Raw genomic sequence first — 7,487 nt, 5'->3', positions numbered from 1 at the left:
TTTCACCAACCTCTTTAGGGTCAGAGTGAGTGGGGGCATCATGCATGGGGTTTCCAGTTTTAGTGGCAGGAGCCTCAACATTCAGGATTAAAATCAATCATAGTCTCTCTAGGAACTTCAGTCTTTCCTCTAATCGTTATGCTATTCATATGAAATCCACGAGCTTCTGTAAGAACAACATCTAGTTCATGACTTTTATACTTCGAGGTCTTCTTTTCAATAACAAGATTTTCCATCCATTTCCTTGTTCCTATCATGCTTTCAAATTAATTCAAAAACTTTGTAGAGGAAACTGAAGAGTCGGGTAATGGTTTGAAGTGCGAAAGTGGAAACTCAAACATGTAATCTTTTTTACAATATAAACAATGTAACTTTTCATTATTGGAATGAAAAATACAAATGACACAATTATCTAGATGCGTGGGCCAATAAATGTGCCATTAGGTCTAAGAGAAACCATTCATCCACACTTTCAATAATTGTTATAAGTTGATCATGCAAAGGCATAAAGTTGATCGGAGATTCTTGAATTCAACATCATCTTTTGTGAATATTTAAGTTAATTGTTTTTCTATTCGAACATGATCAAGGGTGAACTTCTTATATTCAACATTATCTTCCTAATCAGTATCACAATATCTTACTAGTGAGGAGTTTATATCAAAGGAGTATAAAATTCCATAGTGAGATGTTCCACTTATGATTTAATTATACACTTGACCTGGGTAAGATGGATAATCATATGATTTTCTTGATAGTAAACACGTATAATAATAGAGGAAATAATTTCAGGATGACTATAAATGAGATATAAGAGACTACCAATCTTACTCACATAGGGGTTTTAATTAACAATATCTCCTTGTTCATCTTTGGAGAGATTGGCATGAGTGGAAGCAGGTGTAAGTTTGTGCTTAGCAATTTTCATCCCAAATTTCTTCAAACTATTTTTAGCATATTAACTTTGGGAAACAAAGACGCCATCCTACATTTGCTTCTCTTGAAAACAAAGAAAATAGGTAAGTTCACCTACCATGCTCATCTCTAATTCAACTCGCATTTGTTGAACAAAATAATCTACCATCTTGCTTGACATCCCTCCAAACACAATATTTTCAACATAAATATAAACTATCATAATATTCCCATCGTCCTTCACAATGAAACCTTCCAGGTCATTTACATTACTACTAACATTCTAAATGACTTCCACATCATTATCCTTCTCAATGACACCATCCATGTCATTTACAATAGTATGAACATCCTGTAGCGGTAAATTCATGATCATCAAGTTATGGATAAGCTAGACAATCAAATAACAAGAGTCACCACCGCGCTTTTATCGTTTCCAAGGGAAAAGGGAAAAGTACGAACAAAACCCAAAAGTAAGAAGTTTTCAAATCAAAACTAATAAAATACCAGAGATTACAGGTAAGGGGGTTGGTTACATAGAGGGAAGGTGTTAGCACCCAAAGTGTCCTAGGTACTCCTAGGGAGCCCTTTTTTGTGTGCATATGTATTTTGTATAAAATGATGTTTGCAAGCAAATATAATGGGGGGATGAGAAAAGAATTCATTAATTATATTTTTGTGTTTGACAAGACCTTCGGACTTATGCCTACGTACCAACATAAAAATGAGGGATCAAAACCTCGTAGTTCGTGGTATAAATTTCAAAGTGGATACATTGCTTTTAACAAAACTTAAGTTTGAAAGGCACAAAGGCCTAAAAATGGTTTGAATGAGTTAGTTCTTTTTGGATTTTGAAAATTTTAAGTCAAGTATGGTTAAGTCTATTTACAAGTTTGATTAAGAAAATGAGTTTGAAAATGCAATAACATAAGGCCAAAGTTTCTAGTTTGCAATGTGGTCAAAGTTTAGAAATCAACAAACACAAGAAAAGAAGATTTTTGAAAGGAGGGAGAGATTTTGAAATTAAAGAAATGGGGAGGAGATGAAGAGACTGTTAGGAAAAATATGCAGGAATTAAATTCCCTGTGTCAGGGAAAGTCTGAGAGAAAAGAAAGATTTTAGGATAATAATTTTCTGCCTTTTTCATTACTTTTTGTGTCCTTAAATACACTGCAAGGAATACAATTGTGGCTTAATTATAGGATCTAGAGACACTTGTCAGCATCTACTGCATTTGAAGAAGAGAAACTAAATTATTCTTATCCTAAATATTGCCAGGTACTAACGGTAATAAAGGCTGGAGATAGTACTATGACAGCTCACAAGCTTATCACCTCAAGATATTTGTTCACATTCTGAACCTAATGGGCAATTGGGCTGATCTTTTGGGCCTTTCTCTTGGCACAATATTGGAGCTGCTGTTGTCTGTTTTATTTTTTTCTTTGTTTGTGTTGTTGGGACCCATTTGGTTTGTAACATTACCGTACCCATTGAGACAAATCTTGTCCTCAAGATTAAAGTGAGGGTACTTTGCTTGAAACAGTGACTTCTGTTCCCAAGTTGCTTCGGAAATTGGAATGCCGTCCCATTGAATCAGTACTTCTTTGATTTCACCATGCAGAGGTTTGTGAGCTAGCACATCAATTGGGGTCAGTTCTTGAGGCGGAAAAGCTATCGGATCGGGAAGGGGGGAGACCTGAGTAACTGGTTGGCCGTGACAAAGCTTGAGGAGAGACACATGGAAAACAGGGTGGATCCGAGAGGAAACGGGAAGCTCCAGCTCATAAGCTACTGAACCAATGCGCCGACGGATGCGGAAAGGGTCGTAGTATCGCTTTGCTAGCTTCTGTGAGGGTCGATGTTGGACAGAACTTTGTCGGTAAGGTTGTAATTTCAAGAAAACCCATTGATCAACTTCAAATTGTTTGTCCTTTCGATGGAGGTTTACTTGTTGAACCATACGATTTCTGGCTTTGGTGAGGTTTTCTTTGAGCAGACGGAGGATGCGAGCTTTGTTGTGAAGTAATTCATCCAAGGTGTTGATTTTGGATTTCCCAGTGGTGTATGGAACCAAGGTGGGTGGTTTGCGACCGTAGAGGGCTTCGAACGGAGTCATACCTATCGTAGAGTGAAAAGCTGTGTTATACCAAAATTCCGCAAGTGCGAGGAAGCGAACCCAAAGTTGTGGCTCGTCGCTCACAAAACAACGCAGGTATGTTTCCAAACAGCGATTTAGAACTTCAGTTTGTCCGTCGGTTTGAGGATGGTAAGAGCTACTGAAAGAAAGTGTGGTTCCCAGGTGTTTGAACAAGGAGCGCCAAAACTGACTGACAAATATACGGTCTCTGTCACTAACAATTGTTTTGGGTGCCCCATGGAGTTTGTAGATCTCAGAAATGAAAATTGGAGCTAGTGAGGCAGCAGTGAAACTTCCAGGTAGCGAAATAAAATGGGCAAATTTGGTGAGGCGATCAACAATGACCCAAATGGTGGTTTTATGGTGCGATTGGGGAAGGTTGGTGATGAAATCCATGGAGATGTCATCCCAAACTTGTTGAGGTAACGGTAACGGTTGGAGTAAACCGTAAGGGGCATGGGTGTTGTATTTATTGTGTTGGCAAGTGGTGCAGCGATTGACGAATTGTTTGACATCTCGGTGCATACCCGGCCAATAGAAGGATGCTGATACACGCGCCAAAGTAGCTTGAATACCGGAGTGGCCGCCTAAAGGTGAAGCATGGAATTCTTGTAGAATTTCCAATCGAAGCCCTGTTTCTTCAGGTATAAACAGTCTATCTTTGAAGTAGAGTAGGTCTGATTTGTGAGAAAAATGTTGCTTCATTTTGGTGTCTTCTTGTGCTTTCCTGATTAGATTCTGACCTGCAGGGTTAGTAGAAAAAAAAGATTGTAATTGAGAAATTAAAGGGGAAGAAAGGGAACTAATAGCTGCACAAATTTCCTCAATTGGTGGCTCAGTTACTCGAGATAATGCGTCGGCGACAACATTGTCTTTGCCAGGTTTGTAATGAATTTCATAATTATAACCCATAAGTTTAGTTAACCACTTTTGTTGCTCTGGGGTTTGGATTGTTTGTGTCATGAGACATTTCAAACTCTTATGATCTGTGAAGATCTTAAAAGTGGATCCTAACAAATATTGTCTCCATTTTTTTATTGCTTCAGTTAGGCCATATAACTCTCGCACATATGTGGATGCGGCAGAAAGACGGGTGTTCAGCTTTTTGCTGAAAAAAGCGATGGGTCGGGAGTTTTGGGACAGAACAGCGCCAATTGCTGTGGTGGATGCATCAGTCGTGACTTCGAAGGGTTGGGAGAAATCAGGCAAGGTAAGTGTAGGTAGTTTGATCATTGCTTCTTTGAGAGTGTCAAAAGCTACAGCTGCTTCGTCTGTCCATTTGAATGAATTAGCTTTCAGTAAATCTGTGAGAGGGCTGGCAATAGATGCGTAATTCAACACAAAACGACGGTAGAATCCTGTAAGTCCCAGGAAAGCCCTAAGTGCAGTAATGTTTTTAGGTGGAGGCCAAGAGATCATGGCCTGAATTTTTGAAGGATCAGCTTGTACACCATTTGCTGAAATCAGGTGTCCTAAATAGTCAATAGAAAGGACCCCAAATTGGCATTTGGATAGTTTAGCATAGAATTGGTGGGTAGCGAGTAAAGCTAGGACTTGATTGATGTGAGTGAGATGTAATTCCCATGTGGGGCTGTAGATTAAGATGTCGTCAAAGAAGACGAGGGTGAATTTGCGGAGGTAGGGTCTAAGGAGGTCATTCATGGCGGCTTGGAAGGTTGAGGGGGCGTTAGATAAGCCGAAAGGCATCACTAGAAATTCATAGTGGCCGTCAAACGTGCGAAAACCAGTTTTGTGAAAATCTTCCGGAACTAAACGAATTTGGTGGTAACCGGACCTTAAATCAATTTTGGAGAAATAGGTTGCTCCATGTAACTCATCTAAGAGCTCGTCAATGGTTGGTATGGGGAAACGGTCCTTGATGGTGATGTTGTTAAGAGCCCTATAATCTACGCAAAACCTCCAGGAACCATCTTTTTTTTTCACTAGTAGGACGGGTGAGGAATATGGGCTAGTGCTAGGTTGGATTATCCCATCTTGCAACATTTCTTTAATAAGGTTGGTCATGGTTTCTTTTTGATAGTGGGGGTATCGGTATGGTTTGATGTTGATAGGAGTAGCATTGGGTTGGAGGTGAATGTGATGGTCATGATATCTTGAAGGTGGTAAGCCTTGTGGTTTTGAGAAAATGGGAAGGTAGTTATTAAGGATAGGTTGTATGTCAGGGTGAAAGGTTTGAATGAGTTGTGCATCTGTTAAAGGATTGGTGCTTTGTGGTGGTGAAATATGTGTGGGATGGGTGGGGACCATGGAAATAGAGTGAAAGGTTGCGATGGCATTAGTTTGTAGCATGCGGTGTAGTTGGTGGGCAGAAGCTTGTGTTAGGGTGTTAGGTTTAGAACCAGTTATGGTGAGGAGAGCATCATTGTGATAAAACTGCATAGAAGGAACACTAAAATTAGAGACAAATGGCCCTAAAGTTTGCAACCATTGAACCCCAAGAACCACATCAGCCCCTTGGATAGGAAGAACGTAAAGGGAAACCGTGAAAAGATGTTGGTCAACCATTAAAGGGGTCTCTTTGCAAAGACCTGTGCAATGTAAGTGATCACTGTTACCTACCATTACTGAAAAAGATGACAAGGGTTGGATTGGGAGGTGTAAGAAGGAGGCTACGCGTGGTTGAATGATGTTATGGGAGCTGCCTGAATCGACCAAAACTGTAATGTGGTGGCCATGAATGGATGCAGTGAAGCGTAAGGTGCGGGGGGAGGGATGGCCAGTGGCAGCTTGGAGGGACAGTTGGAATAGTGTTGGTTCAATGTTAAGTGGTTCTGTAATGGTGACATTTGTGTCTTGTTGAGTAATTGCAGGATCTGTTTGGGATTCGAGTAATGGGACTGGGTCTGTTTGTGTAATGAGAGCACATAAATTAGCATCTGACGGTGTGGAGTCATCGGTATCCAGGAGTAACAAGAATTGTTTGGATTTACAGCAGTGGCCCGGATGAAATCGCTCATCACAGTTAAAACACAATCCTTGTGTGCGTCTTTGTTGCATCTCTGTGGGAGTCAATCGCTTAATAGGAAAAGGGGTTTGAGGGAGTGTGTTACGTTGGGGTAATTGATGCGGGGGAGTGGGTAGAAGCGGGGGTTTTGGATATTTAGATGTAGTAGCTTGGAAAGGCCGTGTGGCAGAGGTTTTGGATTCAATGAGCTTTGCAAGGCCTATGGCCTGCGAAATGGATGTAGGTTGATGGACAGCAAGTTCATTTTGGATATGGAATTTTAAACCTGAGACAAAACAGTCAGTGATAGCCAAAGGTGATAGACCTGTTACCCTATTACAAAGACGTTCGAAATCCCGTTGATAGTCAGCAACTGATGCTGTTTGTTTGAGTTTGAAAAGGGCTTGTTGATGGTTGTCGTAAGCAGAGGGTCCAAAACGAACCTCTAAAGCTCGTGTGAACGCCTCCCATGTTGAAAGGAGGTGATTGTTGAACATCCATTGGTACCAACCAAGGGCGTCACCAGTCATGTAGCCGGCAACGTGAGCTAATCGTTGGTGGTGGGGAATGGCGTAGTGAGCGAAAAACTGGTTAGCTTGGAAGACCCAATCGAGGGGGTTTGTGCCGTCAAAAGGCAAGAGGCGTAACTTGGGTGGTTTCATCGTGAGATCTGTGTGCGAGGTGCCCTGGCTAGGAGAAATCTGGGCTTGGACAGGAATTTGGGATTGTAGAGATTCCATGGAAGCTAAATAATCCTCATGGCGTTGGTCTTGAGTGTTCCGGAAAGAGGAAAAAGCTGCAGTGAGGTTATTAATGGATTCTTGTAGTTGTTGGAGGGTAGGTGGTTCAGATGGTTGTTGTCGGGGAGGCATGATATCAAGTAATGAGAGCACCAAATGTTAGGAAAAATATGCAGGAATTAAATTCCCTGTGTCAGGGAAAGTCTGAGAGAAAAGAAAGATTTTAGGATAATAATTTTCTGCCTTTTTCATTACTTTTTGTGTCCTTAAATACACTGCAAGGAATACAATTGTGGCTTAATTATAGGATCTAGAGACACTTGTCAGCATCTACTGCATTTGAAGAAGAGAAACTAAATTATTCTTATCCTAAATATTGCCAGGTACTAACGGTAATAAAGGCTGGAGATAGTACTATGACAGCTCACAAGCTTATCACCTCAAGATATTTGTTCACATTCTGAACCTAATGGGCAATTGGGCTGATCTTTTGGGCCTTTCTCTTGGCACAATATTGGAGCTGCTGTTGTCTGTTTTATTTTTTTCTTTGTTTGTGTTGTTGGGACCCATTTGGTTTGTAACAGAGACTAATCGTAAGAATAAATTTAAAAGTTAAGAGTTGAAAAGATCTGACCAATGGGCTGCAATCCAATAGACAAGAATGTCATATAGAAACCCAAATTCCCTTGGACTTTAGAATCAAGCAATAAAAAATGCATAATATATCAAC

The sequence above is a fragment of the Lathyrus oleraceus genome, chromosome 4 (assembly GCF_024323335.1).
Source record: "Lathyrus oleraceus cultivar Zhongwan6 chromosome 4, CAAS_Psat_ZW6_1.0, whole genome shotgun sequence".
NCBI lineage: Eukaryota > Viridiplantae > Streptophyta > Magnoliopsida > Fabales > Fabaceae > Lathyrus > Lathyrus oleraceus.
Note: the sequence above shows the minus strand (reverse complement) of the source record.